The sequence below is a fragment of the Pinus tabuliformis genome, chromosome 1_2 (assembly GCF_031772625.1).
Source record: "Pinus tabuliformis cultivar Carrire ecotype Pingquan chromosome 1_2, CPIR1, whole genome shotgun sequence".
NCBI lineage: Eukaryota > Viridiplantae > Streptophyta > Pinopsida > Pinales > Pinaceae > Pinus > Pinus tabuliformis.
In genome coordinates, this window is record NC_142298.1 from 546110756 (window position 1) to 546129234 (window position 18479).

Here is an 18479-nt window from a genome sequence, read left to right on the forward strand (position 1 = left end):
TAATATAAAGTAACACTTTGTTGGTTCTCTGCAACATCGCTTCTCTTCTATTCCTATGTTCATTATCTTCATGTGATTTCTTGTTTTCCTTTCTACTAGTAACAAATGGTCATTGTATATTATATATCATTTTTTTGGAATATTTTACTAAAATATAAAATGCTGTAAAATATTGGTGGTTCTTTCAATGAATTGGAAAATCTTGTAAAATATTAGTGAATAATTTAGTTAATTATAAAATCTTGTAAATTATTGGTTCCCTCATTTAATATTTACATCAAGTTTTATTTTCCTTCGTATGCATTGATTCTATAATAGAAAAATAGTTATCCAATTGCTTCACTTCAAATAAACCAAAATCTTCAGGATTTGGTGGTTCATCACCATCTATAAGTTTTCCAACTCCTTGGTGTGTAAATATTATAATAACTATTGTGATTTCTTCTTCAATCAAAACTCTATAATTGTTGATGAATACGCAATTTTTTGGAATTACACGAAATGCTCAATGCGATTGACTAAAAGACAAAATATGTAATGAAAGTTACTTTCCTATATGATAAAAAAATCAATTAACACAAACTCATATAAAGCCACAATTTTCACTTTCAAAAATACAGCCCACAAAGTGTTCATTGCTTAGTATAGCATGTTAAAAAATAAGTATCATCAAATTAATTAAACTTCAAAAATGATAATATAGTAGAGAGTCTCTCATCCTCCACTAATTACATGTATTGCTCCATTAGCCTTTCCCTCAAAAGTATAATTTCATTAAAGGAATGTTGTTCCCATGATAATAGATCCCATACAATGAACACATAGGAAGCTAGAGAATAGGTCATTTTTCCATACAAATAGCCAAGTAGAGTATATTTCCCTTTACTAATAAATATTTTGAGACAAAATACATGATAAATAGTGGATTCTCTAAAAACTAAAGAATGTTAGGTCATGCAAGAAAGTGAACTAGAAATTAATTTTTTTCCTTAAACCATTACATATATAAAAAAACAATAATTTTTACGCAAAATATGTGGAATAAACAAATAATAAAAAAAAGCCAAATATTATTCCTAATATACTATGTTACTTAAGCAAACATAAAAAAAAAGAACATATGGCTTCTTATTCAAGAAACAATGTTAACTTTAACCCAACACTTTTTAAATAAATGATAATTAGATGAAAAGAGGAATTCCCAAAGAAATGGTTCATTGAACAATAAAACGAGAACTATAAGTGTTTAAGTGGCTAATAAAAGTTAAAAAAAAAATCTTGAAAAATGCTTCAAACTCTTGGCCAAGATATCAGATCTAAACGTTAAAGAAATTTCATGTACTTGAATGACTATATTTCTGCATAGAGGAAATATTCCTAAATGTATTACTTATAATTTAATGGTAGGATATTATGTATGTCAAGAGATATGTTTTGGATTCATGATAATGTAGCTTTCATTTTCAACAATGGAGAAGAGAGTGACATATTAATATTTGAATTTAAGACATGAATCATAAATTAGGTTGCATACCTCCACCTCCTCCTCCTCTCCTTCACCTCCACCTCCTCAACCACGTCCATCTCCACCACCTTCTCCTCCTCCACCACCTCCACCTCCACCACCTTCTCCTCCTTCTCCTCCTCCACCACCTACACATCCCCCACGAAATCCTCCACCACCACCTCCACCTCCACCACCTCCACCACCACCTCCTCCTCCACCACCTACACATCTTGCACCACCTCCTCCTCAACCACCTCCACCTCAACCTCCTCCACCACCTCCAACTCCTCCCCCTCCACCTCCACCTCCATCGTCAACTCCTCTTTCTCCTCCTCCACCTCCACCTCCTCCTCCACCACCTCCTCTTTCCCCACCTCCCCCTCCACCTCCTCTGCCTCATTATCCTCCACCTACACCTCAACCTCCTCCACCACCTATGCCTCCCCCTCTGCCTCCTCTTCCCCATCTACCTCCTCCTCCACCACCACCTCCCCAACAACCTCCTCCACCTCCTCCACCTCCACCACCACTTCCTCTACCTCCACCTCCACCACCGCATCCTCGACCTGCACCTCCACCATCCACCCCCTCCTCCTCGAGCTCTAGCTTCAACTCCTCCACCACCACCACCTCCTCCTCCTCCTCCTCCTCCTCCACCTCCTCCACCTCCTCCTCATCCTCCTCCACCTCCACGTCCTCCTCCCCCTTCTTGTCCCCCTCCACCTCCACCTCCACCTCCACCTCACCTCCTCCTCCCCCTCCTCCTCCACCTCCTCCTCCTCCTTCTCCACCACCTCCATCGCCACCTGCAACTCTCCCTTCACCACCTCCTCTTCCTCGATGTCCAACTCCACCTCCTCCAGAACTTTTTCATCCTCCACCACATCCTCCTGCTCCACCTCCCCCACCTCCACCACCACCTCCACCTCGACCACCAACACCACCTCCTCCTCGAGCACCTCATCCTCCAACTCTAGCTCCACCTTCACCACCACCAACTCCTCTTCCTCCACCTCCTCCATCACCTGCACCTTTGCCTCTACCTGCACCTCCCCCTCCTCTGTCACCTCTGCTTTTGCCACCTCCTCCTCTTCCTCCACCACCATCATCACCACCACCACCACCTGCTCCTCCTCCTCCTCATCCACCACCACTACCCCCTCCTCCACCACCTCCCCAACATACATCCCCTCCTCCTCCTCCACAACATCCTCCACCACCTCCGCCTTCTCCTCCACCACCTCCTCCACCTCCCCCGCCTCCTCCTCCTCTACCTCCACCACCTTTTCCACCTCCTCCTCCTCCTCCACCTCTAGCTCCTCCACCACCTTAACCTCCACCACCTCAACCTCCACCACCTCCTCCTCCACCTCCACCATCACTACCACCTCTTCCACCTCAACCTCTTCCACCTCAACCTCCTCCACCACCACCTCTTCCACCTCAACCTCTTCCACCTCAACCTCCTCCACCACCACCTCCTCCTCAACCACCTACACATCCCGCACCACCACCTCCAACTCCACCTCAACCACCAACACTACCTCCTCCTCCTCCTCCTCGAGCACCTCATCCTCCAGCTCCACCTCCACCTTCACCACCACCAACTCCTCTTCGTCCACCTCCTCCATCACCTGCACCTTTGCCTCTGCCTCCACCTCCACCTCCCCCTCCTCTGTCACCTCCACCTCCTCCTCTTCCTCCACCACTATCATCACCACCACCACCACCTGCTCCTCCTCCTCCTCCTCCACCACCACTACCCCCTCCTCCACCACCTCCCCAACATACACCACCTCCTCCTCCTCCACAACCTCCTCCACCACCGCCGCCTCCTCCTCCACCACCTCCTCCACCTCCCCGCCTCCTCCTCCTCTACCTCCACCACCTTTGCCACCTCCTCCTCCTCCTCCACCTCCAGCTCCTCCACCACCTCCTCCTCCACCTCCACCATCACTACCACCTCTTCCACCTCCACCTCCTCCACCACCTACAAATCCCACACCACCTCCTCCTCCACCACCTCCACCTCCACCTCCTGCACCACCTCCAACTCCTCCCCGTCCCCCTCCACCTTCATTTTCAACTCCTCCTTCTCCTCCTCCACCTCCAACTCCTCCTGAACCACCTTCCCTCCCTCCACCTCCACCTCCACCTCCTCCGCCTCCTTTTCCTCCACCTATACCTCAACCACCTCCACCACCTCTATGCCTCCGCCTCTACCTCCTCTTCTGAATATACCTCCTCCTCTGAATATACCTCCTCCTCCTCCACCACGTCCCCAACAAAATCCTCCACCTCCACCACCACATCCTCTACCTCCACCTCCACCTTCACTTTCACATTATTGACTCCACCACCACCACCTCCACCAAATCCACCTCCACCTCCTCCTGCTCCTCCACCTCCACCACCACCTCCTCTACCTCCACCTCCACCTCCACCTCCCCCTCCACCATACCCACCTCCTATACCTTCTCCTCCTCCACCTCCACCATCCACCCTCTCCTCCTCTAGCTCTAAATTCAACATCTCCACAACAACCTCCTCCTCCTTCTCCTCCTCCTCCTCCACCTCCTCCTCATCCACCTCCACCTCCACCTCCTCCTCCCCCTCCTCGTCCCCCTCCACCTCCACCTCCCCCTCCACCTCCTCCTCCCCCTCCTCCTACACCTCCTCCTCCTCCTCCTCCACCACCTCCACCTCCACCTCCACCTCTCCCTTCACCACCTACTCTTCCTCCCTGTCCAACTCCACCTCCTCCAAAACCTCTACCTCCTCCTCATCCTCCACCTCATCCTCCCCCTCCTCCTCCACCTCCACCTCCACCTCCTACTCGACCACCACCACCACCTCCTCCTCCTCCTCGAACACCTCCTCCTCCAACTCCACCTCCACCTGCACCTTTGCCTCTGCCTCCACCTCCCCCTCCTCTTTCAACTCTGCTTCTGCCACCTGCTCCTCTTCCTCCACCACCATCACCACCACCACCACCACCACCTGCTCCTCCTCCTCGTCCTACACCACCACCACCCCCTCTTCCACCGCCTCCCCAACCTACACCCCCTCCTCCTTCTCCACAAGCTCTTCCACCAGCTTTGCCTCCTCCTCCACCACCTCCTCCACCGCCTCTGCCTCCTCCTCCTCTACCTCCACCCCCTTTGCCACCTCCTCCTCCTCCTCCACCTCCACCATCACTACCACCTCTTCCACCTACACCTCCTCCTCCACCATGTCCTCCTGCTCCACCTCCACCTCCTCCACAACCACCTTCACCTCCTCCTCATCCAACACCTCCACCTCCCCTTTGGCCTCCTCAGAAAACCTAAGAATAATTTAAGTAATTATGAAAACAACAATTTAATTATTTTTTATTTTTTTTGTAAAATTTTTATAGAAAAGTAACACAACTCATATTCTTAATTTCCAAAACTATTTAAAATCAATATATTAATTATATAAAATATTAAAAAAATAAAATCAAGTAAAAACTCAATCCCCATAGACATAAATTCTCGAAACCCCTAAGTAACTTACAGATACAAAACACAACCAAACTTAGTAAAACCAAAACACAACCAATCTTCGTAAAACCTCCACTAAGTAAGGTGGAACACCAATAATAATGATATTATAATCTCACATATGTGGACTCAAATGGAACTACAAATATCTTCCTAGTCATTGGACCAAATGACGTTAAGGTGGTTGAAACACAAGATTACTATTGGTATTCCTTCAATACCTTGGCTGCTAAGATGTACGTCTAATGCATTGGTGTATTTCTAATGTATTGGCACACTAAGATGTATTTTGATACCTTCATTCTATTTCAACTATTATAACAAAACAGAAGTTATGATTTTCAATATCAAAGTTGAAAGAGCTGTGAACATTAAAAAAAATTAAACACACCTCACAACATTTTCCTCTTATATTTGAAAAAATAAAAATAATTCTAACTATTTTAAAGTTATTTGTGTATTAAAAATTCCAAAAATATATGACATCAGTGTCAAATTCCAATTCTTACATTATTTCTAAATGTTTATATTTGAAAATTTATATTTAAAATTATAATTTACAAAGTTAAATTTAGTTGTATATTAAAAATTTCAAAAATTTTTAGTACCCAATTCCAATTCCAATAAAAAAAAGTTGAATCCATTTTCATATTAAGTTATAGTTAAAAAAAGACATCAAAGTGTATCACCCACCCAAAAAACTTTTTGAATCCCTCGTTTGACAAACCCCCAAAGAGATGCATGTTTCCAAGAATTTCTATGAAGTCAAGGTTGTAATCTCAGTTTTCCAATCATAATTTTGTGCCTACAGGTATCTGTGATTGATGCCTTGTTAACCATAATCCAAAAATTCAGTCTACACGATTCGCCCGATATAGAAATTAAGCCTATATAGTACTTGAGGCCCAATCTTGAGGACGAAGTGCTCACAGTTTTCAATGTGTTAACAAAAATATAAAAGAACACAAAAAATATCAGAAAAATAATTATAAACAAGTGCTCAACATTTCAAATGTACAAACAAAATTATCCATAAATGCTATGCATAGTTGTAGGAAAAAATTATACACCTTACTTTAAAATTCAAAGAAGATGCATAGTTTCAAATGTAAAAAGAAAATTATTCACAAGCTATAGCTATAATTGCATGAAAAAATTATAAACCCTACCTTAAAAGAACACTTGAAAAGAGGCATGATTTCAAATTTGCAAACAAAAATTATCCATAGTTGCGGAAAAAATTATAAACCATAGTTTAAAACAAGACTCCAAAAAAAAAAGGCATGGTTTTAAATGTGCCAACAAAATTTTCTAAAACGATATGCATAGTTGCTGAATTTTTTTATTAACAACACTTTAAAATAAAGATTCTGCAAATTTTTTTATAATTAAGACTTTAAAACAAAAATAACACATATCGAAGAAGAGGAGGCATGAGTATCGAAAAAGAAGTAAAACAAAGATCAAAGAAGAGGAGGCATGCATCAAGAATGTTAAGATAATTTGAATGGACAGAAATGGTCTCTTACCTCCAACGTGATTTGAAGTGAAATTATGAAGTGCTAGCTGCGTTGAGCGTGGATCGAACACGCAACCTTCTTATATTCGGTCTGAACCAGTTTCACGCTCTCCAAACAAAGATACAGAGCTGTTCTCCCAACAAAGATAAAGAGGAGCTTGGATCGAACACAGGACCCGACAAAGATTCGAACACAGGACCCGACAAAGATACAAAGAAGCGTTGATCGAACAGAGAACCTTCATATATTCAGTCTGAGCAAACAAAGATACAGAGGAAAGTGGATGGAGCACACAACCTTCATATATTCAGTACGCCCTCTTAACAAAGATACAGAGGCAACAACATTGTGGATAGAACACATGAGGCTCTCCTCAAGAAAGATACAGATACAGAGGCAACAACATTGTGAGTCGAACACACGACCTTCACATATTCCATCTGAGTTATGGTCGAAAAGATTCATGTAACACGTCTTGAAACAATTGACCACATCTTGAAACAATTGCGGCAGATTGCCATTTTGAAATCCGCCTTCAACAATGATGAAACGGCTATGAATAAACGGCTATTAACTAAATGCTATGGTTGAATTCAAAAAACACTAATTACAACAGTCCAAAAAGGCAGAAATTTACCGGAAAAGTAAAAAGTTATTCTACGGCTATGAATAAATGGCTCGAATTCGGATTCCTCAGATCCGCCTCGAAATTGCTCGACCTCCCGTAACTAAATGCTACGGTTGAATTCAAGAAATACTAATTACAACCGTTCAAAAAGGCAGAAATTTATCCGAAAAGAAAAAAGTTATTTAGAATACGGAATATAGAATAGGGAATATTAATTATATTCGTTAAAGATCTGCACACAAAAACAAAAGTAACGTTAAATTAAAAAAAAAAAACAAGCAAAATAATTAACACTAAAATTCTAAAATTTTAAAATGAAAAGTAAAAAATGAAAAGTTAAATTCAAAAACAAAAAGAAAAGTAAATTTAAATAAAAAAACTAAAATAATTAACTTTTAAATTTTAAAATATGCAAAGTAGGAAATTAAAAGTTAAAATTAAAAACAAAAGTTAATTTCTTTTGAGATAAAAGATTGACAATTTCAAAGTTATAAAGACTGAATGGTTGATGGCAAAGCAAAAAAAATTAAATTTAAATTTTAAAATAATATTTATTTATTTTTAAAGTAAAAATTTGGTAGTTTCATCATAAAACATAAAATATAGAACTCATTTTTACCTAAATTTTAGCTTGAAATTGACATATAGTAACCTTGCTATAATAAATAATTTAGAACATACCTTAAATGTGGAATGTAATGTCCCTAAATAACTCGGTGAAAACTAGACAGTAAGTAGTAATTCTTTTTAAAAGATTATGAATTAGTTTAAAAACTAATTCCTCGTATTCATGAAACTAATTATGGGGAATATTTTGGGAATGGTGCATGGAACCCATTCGTCCTCTCCATGGGTAATAACCGATTCTTGGATTCGGTACTGATGTTTGGTTGGTATTGAGAACTGATTCTTGGATTGGCGGTTTGAGAATAGTGAATTCCATCCTAGCTCACGGATTTCGTGGGATCCTTGCATGCCCCAGCGGTAATAGTGCTCCCTTAACTGCACCAGTCTCAGCGTAGCATAATTTATGATAATAACTGTATGGCAAACCGCCATATCCGCAGCAGGCTGCCGGCGGGTGTTCGAATCCTGTCCGCCCCAAGAAGGGAAAAAAATAACGGAAAGAATAATCTTTAAACTTAGAAAATAAATAAAGAGAGAATGGGGATGTGTATTTTTGATCTGCGTACCATATTGAGATGCATTTTTGCTATTAGAGCGTATTTGATTGAATAAAGGTCGATATAAACAATGGTGGCATCCGAGAATTGTGCTCTGAGTTGTTGGCACACATTTTCAGCTTCAGATTAAAAGTTTGGCAGGCTCTGTTGTAAGCTACAGCACAGCCATGCTCATCCAGGTCCGATAAGTCGCTGCGAATGTCCGCAAGGGTTCGCGGCAAACATTCCAGAGGTCCGGCACTGTGAACCACGAAATTCCGAGCCCCTTGCTGGTACAAATACTGCAAAATAAGAACATTGCGCTGTCGATTAGCTAGGGTTATAAATTCAAGGTTCAATCGGGTAACCAGGCAGAAAACCCCCGTTCATGTAGTAGTCACCTTCAGTTGCGATATTAATTCGTTAATAATCTGGGGAATGACCACGGTATTTATTTGTATCTCCGTGAGATTCTAACTGAAGAATGGGGTGCTAACTGTTACGGTTCCCCAAGCTTCCTCGGCTGGAGCCGAAGAAATCTAAAGACTATTGAATGGCACGGTGCTTCCTTTGGTTTTTCAAGAGATTATTCAAATATATTACCATCAGATAAGTATCTTCACTCTTTATAGAGAATAATAAGCTGCGTTTTATTAGTCGGTTGGAAAAATACCATGCGGTTGCCTTCTGCAATAAATATGGATTGTTTTATGTGTCTTCTGGGTAGAAAATTTGTTAATGCATGCAGATAGAAATAATTATTTGATGTATTTTCTTGATGAAGAAAAACATATGATAATGCATCCGGTGAAAGAGTATCATTATGGCTGTTATTTACGAAGATTTATCTTGGAAAATAGGAACCTGGTTTTGGTTCTTTCCTCGGTTTTACATGAGCAAACGAGTTAGAACTCTTAAAGAGAGTTATGCATTAGTAAACATTGTGGAGGTCAAACAGTATTATTTGGGTATACATATGCTAGTTAGCTAGTAGGTTATGCCTGCTCATGCATATGAGTGGATGTTAAAATATCTCTTTAGATGTTGATTATTGTTTGAATAATAATGTAACTAATCTTGTTGCCAAGATTGTTGATGACTGCATTGACAGGAAACGATGGCAGATGGTGCCAAGGAAAATGATGTTTAACATTATGGTAGGAAAAAGGATTATTCGTCCAAGCAGATGAAGTCAAACTGCAGTATTGTCCATTGCTAGAACAATTATGCCACAAGGAATGCTGCATGTGGCGGTATGTAAATAAAAGATTACATGTAAATTGTAATAGCTTTAGCTAGTTATGGACAACTTAATGATAATTCATTGTAAAGATTTTAAGACAGTGGTTAAGGGATGGAATCCCTTATAAACCATTGAGTGAGGGGTGAAAACCCTCACGAGCATTTAATAATAAGATTAAACGTTTGTTGGTTTTCACCCTACGGGGTTTCCAGGGTATATCCGTGTTCTATGGTGTGATTGATGTGATTGCCTCATGTGTCTGTTGATAATGATGGGTCCTTGATGATGATGGTTCTTTATTTGATGTGACAACCATAAATGTCTTAGTACATGATTATCTAAAATGGTTAAGGATATCAAGAAATGGATGCATGGATTCATAAGACAGTGTGTGTTATTACAATGATGGTTAAAGCTTACGCAATGGTTATGAAACTTACTGTCTTTGATGGAAATTTACTTGATGTACTAATGAATAGTATATTTAATGGTTAGTGATGGTTTGTGGAGTTGTGAATTGATTAATTACTTGTGGTAATTGTATAAAAAAATTCTAACTCCCTACTTTGACATGCGAGGTTACCGGGGCATGTGACAAGTGGTATCAGAGCTAAAGGTTGCAGTACTGGTGCCTTTGGGAATTGGTAAGCGGAAAGGATATTGAGCTATGCCATCAGTAGGCATTAACTCAGGTGCGAGTTTAATCATTCACATATTCATTTATGTCGTACACTACTTTTGGCATGGTAGGTGTGATTCATGTTTATAACTTCTTTGAGAAGTAAGTAATAAGTTGTTGCATAACTACGTTCATAACGTTGGATTCTTGATGAGGATAAAAGACAGTGAAACTTTTGTCACACCTAAGAACAATATTGAGTACTCATTACATTCATGAACAATATTGAACACTCATTGAGGGAAGTGACAATCAACTACCAAGTTTGATTTGCAAATATGGCAATAACAATGATGCATTTAATGAACAAAATTGAAGTTACAATGAACAAAAGTTAATGAGCCAATGCATGAATATAAATTAGGGGAATATCCTTGAATAGGATGAAAAATTGTTTTAAAAAGGACATTATAAGAACCCCTTTAGATATTGAAAACATGCAATGAGTCAAGCAGCGAGACTTGATTGTCATAACTAACTTTTGATTCAGTCTTGTCATGGATGCATGAAGACGATTGGTAGTTGAGATTGGTTAGTGTTGTATGACTAACCCATAGAACTTATATGCATTAATTCAATTGGACTAAGATTGTTACAATTCGTAAACAAGTGAAGTTGATTGATGTCACATGCATGGAATGTGTGTGTGAAGATTCTTACTCTCTCTGTGCTATAGTTCCAGTTGTTTATGAGAAGAGTTCTTAATTTTATTCACCATAATGCATGATGAATGGTATATGCTTATGTCCTAATAGTTTTAATGATGATTACCTTCTAATTCACTTAAATCTATTAGCATGGTATGTGCTTATGTTAATCATTACTTGTTGGGAGATAAAAACCATTGGAGCCTCGACTTAATGATGGTTGAATTTATCTCTACTATGGGAATGATGGATTTCTTATGCATGTTGCATTCCAGTGTGAAGTTAAGGGTAGAGGCATGTTCAGTGGGTAACATTTCTAGGACCCATTCATGGTATAATTACATGTGATAATTATACATAAATAGACTACCTGTGTTAATACAGTTGTCAGTAAACTCTAACTACCTTCCCCAACTATAGATGCTTCCAAAGGAAATGGAAGCAAGGAGAAGGAAGAAGACCGTGCTGTAGGGACAGACGGAGATAGGAAAAAGAAATCGCTAAGTCTGGTGGTGACCAGATAGCGCAAGCTTTGAGTGTCAGAATCTTGCAGAAGACTCTAAGTCTTGGGATGACTAGAAAGCGCTCGATGTGCATGTGAGTATTCCCTTGACCATGCTTAAGAAGTTGAAAAATGATAACCATAGTGTGTTGATGTTAATGATTTTCATAATGTCTCCTTGAAGTCATTATTCTGAAAAGGTCACATAGTAGTGTTATGATAGTAGTTGCATCTAGAATCAAGTGGTAACTCTGGTGCATGTGCGACACTTAGGAGATTATGCCTCTAATTGCATAAGTAGAGCAATTGTTCCAGTAAGGGTGGTTTAATTTGTTAGTTATGCATGTTGATCCAAGGATAAGATAAGTATCTTGCTCACTTTCTTGAAGAACATGTATGAATGTTTTATATGAGAAAGTATTTGAGTGCATGCAGTAAAATAATGGTTCTTTTATAGATTTTCTTGGCAAAGGAAATGTGTTAAGGCATGCAATTAAAGATTGATTATTTTATATACTTTCTTAATAAAGCAAATAGGTAGTTCCTATTAGGAAGACTCCACGTGAGTCTTGTGTGTGAATGCTTGTCTCTCGTCTACAAAATCCTTGCTAAATATAGCCAAAGTATCTTCTTGAGAAAAGAGGATGAAGCATATAAATGTCCTGAGGACAAAGCATGGAAGCTGGCCAAGTTTCTTGAATTAAAATATGCATCTTTATTTGATAAAGGCTTCTTGGAATATATATATATATATATATATATATATATATATATATATATATATGCTAATTGCATTATGATTCTAGTTAGTTTCTAAGTTCTAGTGAAATGATTATGCATTACATGCATGATAAGATAGCTAAAGATGTGCTTCTAGGCACATAGATATGCATTTCTAACTTTCTTGAAGAAAGAGTGTATTATCTATATACTTAAATATAGTTTCATTCTAGAAGAGTGTGCATACTTCATGTATAAAGATGAAGGATTTTATGAGAATTTTCTTGAAAATAAGAATAGAGTTTCTTTCATTAAAAACACATTAGAATAGTGTTCATACAAGAACCAAAATCCTTACTTGTCTGATGAAAAGAACTATGTGCATTGAAGTAAAGTAATTGTGTTAGGAGAACACATGTTGCATATTGGTAGCTATTGTGACTTTGGAATTATGAGTCTGTGTGTACTTAGAGAAAGTGGTCATGTTAGCTTCCTTGAAAATAATAATCTCTTGGAGAGATTGTCTTGTTGGATGAGCTGTGTTGATTGCTTGATTTTGATGCATAAAGGATAAGTAAACCCTGTTTTTTATGCCTAAAGATGGATATCTTTAATAATTCCCTGAAAAGGAAGATAGAAGAATGAGGTTAAAATGACTTCCTTTAAGAAAGAGGTATGTGGTTTGTTGTATAAAATGATGGTAGTCTTCTAGTGAAGGGAATAAGTGTTGCATACATTAAAGAAGGGCTTATATGATAAGCAATGGTATGCACAAAGATTAGTCATTATGATATAGAGTTATGATCTTTGTATGTTAGAGAGATTATGTTTAATTACATTAACAATGCATGACCCAAGCTAGCCATAGTAAACGTAAGATAATATTCCATTAATGATGATTTGAATTGGAACAATAGACTATGGCAAAAATTGGAAATGCTGAGAGTATTAACTCAACTGTTGTTGACATTTATACATTAATGAGTATTTGCATATGCTTTTATACATGACAATATTGCATGCATGAACATTCTTGGAAATGGAATATGTGTTAACTGATGCATATTTATAACTAACGTTGCTGATGGGATTAAGTAGTGGTAGCTTAATGGCAACAAGAAAACTCATCACATAAATTGCTGCAATGTGAAATGCAATTATAAATGAGAAAGAATGATGTTATATGATATGCATGAATTATGTTATTTGGAAAATTGCATGCATACAACGTGTATGATGGATATGTTTCCCATCAATCTTGATGTTGTGGACCCATGTTGGGGGTTAAGTGTAAATGCATGGTATACCTGTATGTTTTTTGTGCCAATGATAATGTTCATATGGTTCATTGTGTAAATTACTGTGAGAAAGAGTAATAAAAGAGAAATTTAACATGCAAGACAGTTGCGGATAGTTGGGTTGATGACAGTTACCTGCCCGGAGGGGTTGATGGTACCTGTCTGCCCGGATTGTGAAAGGCTTGAATGCCTTGGGTTGATGACAGTTACCTGCCTGGAGGGGTTGATGGTACCTGTCTGCCCGGATTGTGAAAGGCTTGAATGCCTTGGGTTGATGACAGTTACCTGCCTGGAGGGGTTGATGGTACCTGTCTGCCCGGATTGTGAAAGGATTGAATGCCTTGGGTTGATGACAGTTACCTACCCAGAGGGGTTGATGGTACTTGTCTGCCCGGATTGTGAAAGGCTGGAATGCCTTGGGTTGATGGCAGTTACCTGCCCGGAGGGGTTGATGGTACTTGTCTGCCCAGATTTACTCTCCCTGGAGTTCTTGAGCTGGTTGGCCAGTGGAATTCCATGTTAGACCTGGTAAGGTCTCTATCAAAGAAACTGTCTGGATGTGAAAATGACTCGATTTGGTTGTGGGAACCAGTTCCCATGGGTTGGGAATTCTTTAGTCCATTGTGGTCTCATGGCTAAAGGAATTAACTAATCAGCTATATGTTATGTTAAAAATGAATTTTACATATAGTTGTGTAAAATATGTTATGCACATTTAACAAGAAATGAGCATTAGTGCTCAATAAGGAGTAATTGGAAATTTTAATTCCTTTATTGTGTTATTAATGTTGTGAACATCTTGGTGGGAGCTAAGACAGTTCTTGCTTGATGCAGTGATTGACTGTTTGATGATTAGAGAGCTAGGTGCTCTTTTGGTACTTCTCGAAGTACTTTGCGGATGTCTTTAGTGAGAATTCGTTCAGTATGCACGTGGAACAGTGATTTATCGTTTGATGATTAGTATTAGTGCTCTTTAAGTACTTGTAAAAGTACTGTGATTTAGAAAGCATCTAACATTGCACAATTGATTGCTAGTCAAAAGTATCTCATTTGAATCAAAATATAGTGACTAATGTGATTGAATTTGTTAGTCATATATTACAGGAATTACTTACCGTAGAGGAATGAAGAGTTTCCAACCACTATTAAAATACTTACATGAAAGTATTCATGGTTTTCAAAATAGATGGTAAGTAATGGTAAGTTGACACAGAGAATTCTTATCATGAATGAATAAGGGCCAAGTGGTGGCGATTAGAAGTTGCATATTTTTGCAATTACGAATGATTATGTTTATTGATGCTTATAACTAATGATATTTCTTATGACTATATCATTACTATTTTGTTGGTTGTCATTCCCTGGAATGACAACTTTGATTTTAAAGAGGAAGGATCACATTTTCTGTGGTTTAGATGGTATATCAATGAGTAAAATCTCAAGTTCTCAATGAAAGATGAACACCGAGGACGATGTTCCTGTTAAGGGAGGGAGTATGTAATGTCCCTAAATAACTCAGTGAAAACTAGACAGTAAGTAGTAATTCTTTTAAAAAGATTACGAATTAGTTTAAAAACTAATTCCTGGTATTCATGAAACTAATTATGGTGAATATTTTGGGAATGGTGCATGGAACCCATTCGTCCTCTCCATGGGTAATAACTGATTCTTGGATTCGGTACTGATGTTTGGTATTGAGAACTGATTCTTGGATTGGCGGTTTGAGAATAGTGAATTCCATCCCAAGTCACGGATTTCGTGGGATCCTTGCATGCCCCAGCGGTAATAGTGCTCCCTTAACTGCACCAGTCTCAGCGTAGCATAATTTATGATAATAACTGTATGGCAAACCGCCATATCCGCAGCAGGCTGTCGGCGGGTGTTCGAATCCTGTCCGCCCCAAGAAGGGAAAAAAATAACGGAAAGAATAATCTTTAAACTTAGAAAATAAATAAAGAGAGAATGGGGATGTGTATTTTTGATCTGCGTACCATATTGAGATGCATTTTTGCTATTAGAGCGTATTTGATTGAATAAAGGTCGATATAAACAATGGTGGCATCGGAGAATTGTGCTCGAAGCGGTTGGCACACATTTTCAGCTTCAGATTAAAAGTTTGGCAGCCTCTGTTGTAAGCTACAACACAGCCATGCTCATCCAGGTCCGATAAGTCGCTGCGAATGTCTGCAAGGGTGCGCGGCAAACATTCCAGAGGTACGGCACTGTGAACCACGGAATTCCGAGCCCCTTGCTGGTACAAATACTGCAAAATAAGAACATTGCACTGTCGATTAGCTAGGGTTATAAATTCAAGGTTCGAACGGCTAACCAGGCAGAAAACCCTCGTTCATGTAGTAGTCACCTTCAGTTGCGATATTAATTCGTTAATAATCTGGGGAATGACCACGGTATTTATTTGTATCTCCGTGAGATTCGAACTGAAGAATGGGGTGCTGACTATTACGGTTCCCCAAGCTTCCTCAGCTGGAGCCGAAGAAATCTAAAGACTATTGAATGGCACGGTGCTTCCTTTGGTTTTTCAAGAGATTATTCAAATATATTACCATCAGATAAGTATCTTCACTCTTTATAGAGAATAATACGCTGCGTTTTATTAGTCGGTTGGAAAAATACCATGCGGTTGCCTTCTGCAATAAATATGGATTGTTTTATGTGTCTTCTGGGTAGAAAATTTGTTAATGCATGCAGATAGAAATAATTATTTGATGTATTTTCTTGATGAAGAAAATCATATGATAATGCATCCGGTGAAAGAGTATCATTATGGCTGTTATTTACGAAGATTTATCTTGGAAAATAGGAACCTGGTTTTGGTTCTTTCCTCTGTTTTACATGAGCTAACGAGTTAGAACTCTTAAAGAGAGTTATGCATTAGTAAACATTGTGGAGGTCAAACAATATTATTTGGGTATACATATGCTAGTTAGCTAGTAGGTTATGCCTGCTCATGCATATGAGTGGATGTTAAAAGATCTCTTTAGATGTTGATTATTGTTTGAATAATAATGTAACTAATCTTGTTGCCAAGATTGTTGATGACTGCATTGACAGGAAACGATGGCAGATGGTGCCAAGGAAAATGATGTTTAACATTATGGTAGGAAAAAGGATTATTCGTCCAAGCAGATGAAGTCAAACTGCAGTATTGTCCATTGCTAGAACAATTATGCCACAAGGAATGCTGCATGTGGCGGTATGTAAATAAAAGATTACATGTAAATTGTAATAGCTTTAGCTAGTTATGGACAACTTAATGATAATTCATTGTAAAGATTTTAAGACAGTGGTTAAGGGATGGAATCCCTTATAAACCATTGAGTGAGGGGTGAAAACCCTCACGAGCATTTAATAATAAGATTAAACGTTTGTTGGTTTTCACCCTACGGGGTTTCCAGGGTATATCCGTGTTCTATGGTGTGATTGATGTGATTGCCTCATGTGTCTGTTGATAATGATGGGTCCTTGATGATGATGGTTCTTTATTTGATGTGACAACCATAAATTTCTTAGTACATGATTATCTAAAATGGTTAAGGATATCAAGAAATGGATGCATGGATTCATAAGACAGTGTGTGTTATTACAATGATGGTTAAAGCTTACGCAATGGTTATGAAACTTACTGTCTTTGATGGAAATTTACTTGATGTACTAATGAATAGTATATTTAATGGTTAGTGATGGTTTGTGGAGTTGTGAATTGATTAATTACTTGTGGTAATTGTATAAAAAAATTCTAACTCCCTACTTTGACATGCAAGGTTACCGGGGCATGTGACATGGAAGAACAATAAATTCAATCAAATCTACTTGACATATAACCCTATAAACTAATTGTGCATACAACACTTTGTTCTCAATAACATTATGACTTTCTTGAATATGGATAGTAGACTTCAATAAGAGTATTTAAATTTTTCTTTCTGACAACTTTAGATTTTGGTATATGTTGTCAATGGAGATACTTCGTTCGTTGAATATGAGAACCAAATTTATGAAGTTAAAGGGTTTAGTTGGTACCAATTAGTTAAACTTTGAATTGAATATGTAATAGATAAACAATTTACATGACTCTTAGCATACCTTTGTGTGAGATTTTGTAGAATAAAACAAAGGTGATTACTCCATTATAACTAAAAAGGTATCACACTCTTACAAAATCCAAGAAAATTGAAACAAACATAATTTTTTGTTAATTCAAATTATATTCTTGTCTCAATAATTATAATTCTTAAGATGGACCAACTAATCTCCAAAATTTGTTGTTCTCAAGCATTACTATGGAGGTGTGAATCACTTATTTTTTCTCTAACCTAGAAATGATTACTTATCTTCAATTTATTCCTAGACATGTCCATAGTGAAACAATCCTTGAAATTATCATTATCTTGCATAACCAAATCCTATTTCAAATTATTAGAGAAACTCTATTATTACATGGTATATTAACAAAATATAAAATATTGTGCATAATATTTTTATACATGATATCCTGATTCTTGAAATGTTATAATAATTAGCTACGCTAATTAATAAATATTTTACGACAATAATAAATCAAAAATATTTTTTTAATATTAATCATCAATAAGATTATAATAATAATTTATATTAGTTAATGAAATATATTATATACCATTTTGTATTTAGTGAATCTAATTTATAATTTAATATTATTGTATTATGAATCACCCTTAACAAAGAAAAGGAATATTGAAGAACTACAATATTTCACAGGGACCATCATTAAAAATAAAACACTAGATATAAATAATATTATTTCTAATAGAATAAATATTATATAAATATTATTTGCAAATAAATGTACGGTCTTACTTATGGAGGAATTGGGATTTTCATTAGAATCCACCAATACAATTTCAAGAAATATTGTGATCTATCATTGACACAATTAGCTAGAAAGAATTATGAGAAAAAGACCATTAGACTACACTACGTGAGAAAAAAAGAAAAGAAAACCTCTAATATCAATTTTTCAAGGATATTTATTTTTTGCATTTTCAATT